Source organism: Physeter macrocephalus, chromosome 5, assembly GCF_002837175.3.
Source record: "Physeter macrocephalus isolate SW-GA chromosome 5, ASM283717v5, whole genome shotgun sequence".
NCBI lineage: Eukaryota > Metazoa > Chordata > Mammalia > Artiodactyla > Physeteridae > Physeter > Physeter macrocephalus.
The window spans coordinates 35,820,955-35,821,297 of record NC_041218.1 but is presented as its reverse complement, the minus strand read 5'-3'; positions in this window follow the sequence as shown (position 1 = coordinate 35,821,297).

Genomic DNA, 343 nt, shown 5'->3' with positions numbered 1-343 from the left:
GCCGCGGAGCGGCTGGGCCCGTGAGCCATGGCCGCTGGGCCTGCGCGTCCGGAGCCCGCGCTCCGCAACGGGAGAGGCCACAACAGTGAGAGGCCCGCATACCGCAAAAAAAAAAAAAAAAAAAAGAAATGATCTTACTCAAATAAATAGCATTGAACCAAAGGCGATAGTTGTTCAGAACATTCCAAAGGCACCAAATAGATGCTGTTACCACAAGGGAAGTGGCTAACGGTACTTGTATTATTTCATAAAGACATAGATAAACTTTGGAAATATTGATTTCTGTGTACCTCTCCCCCTCCAATAACCTTCCCTAGTCAGAAAATTCTAGAATTGTTAGAGC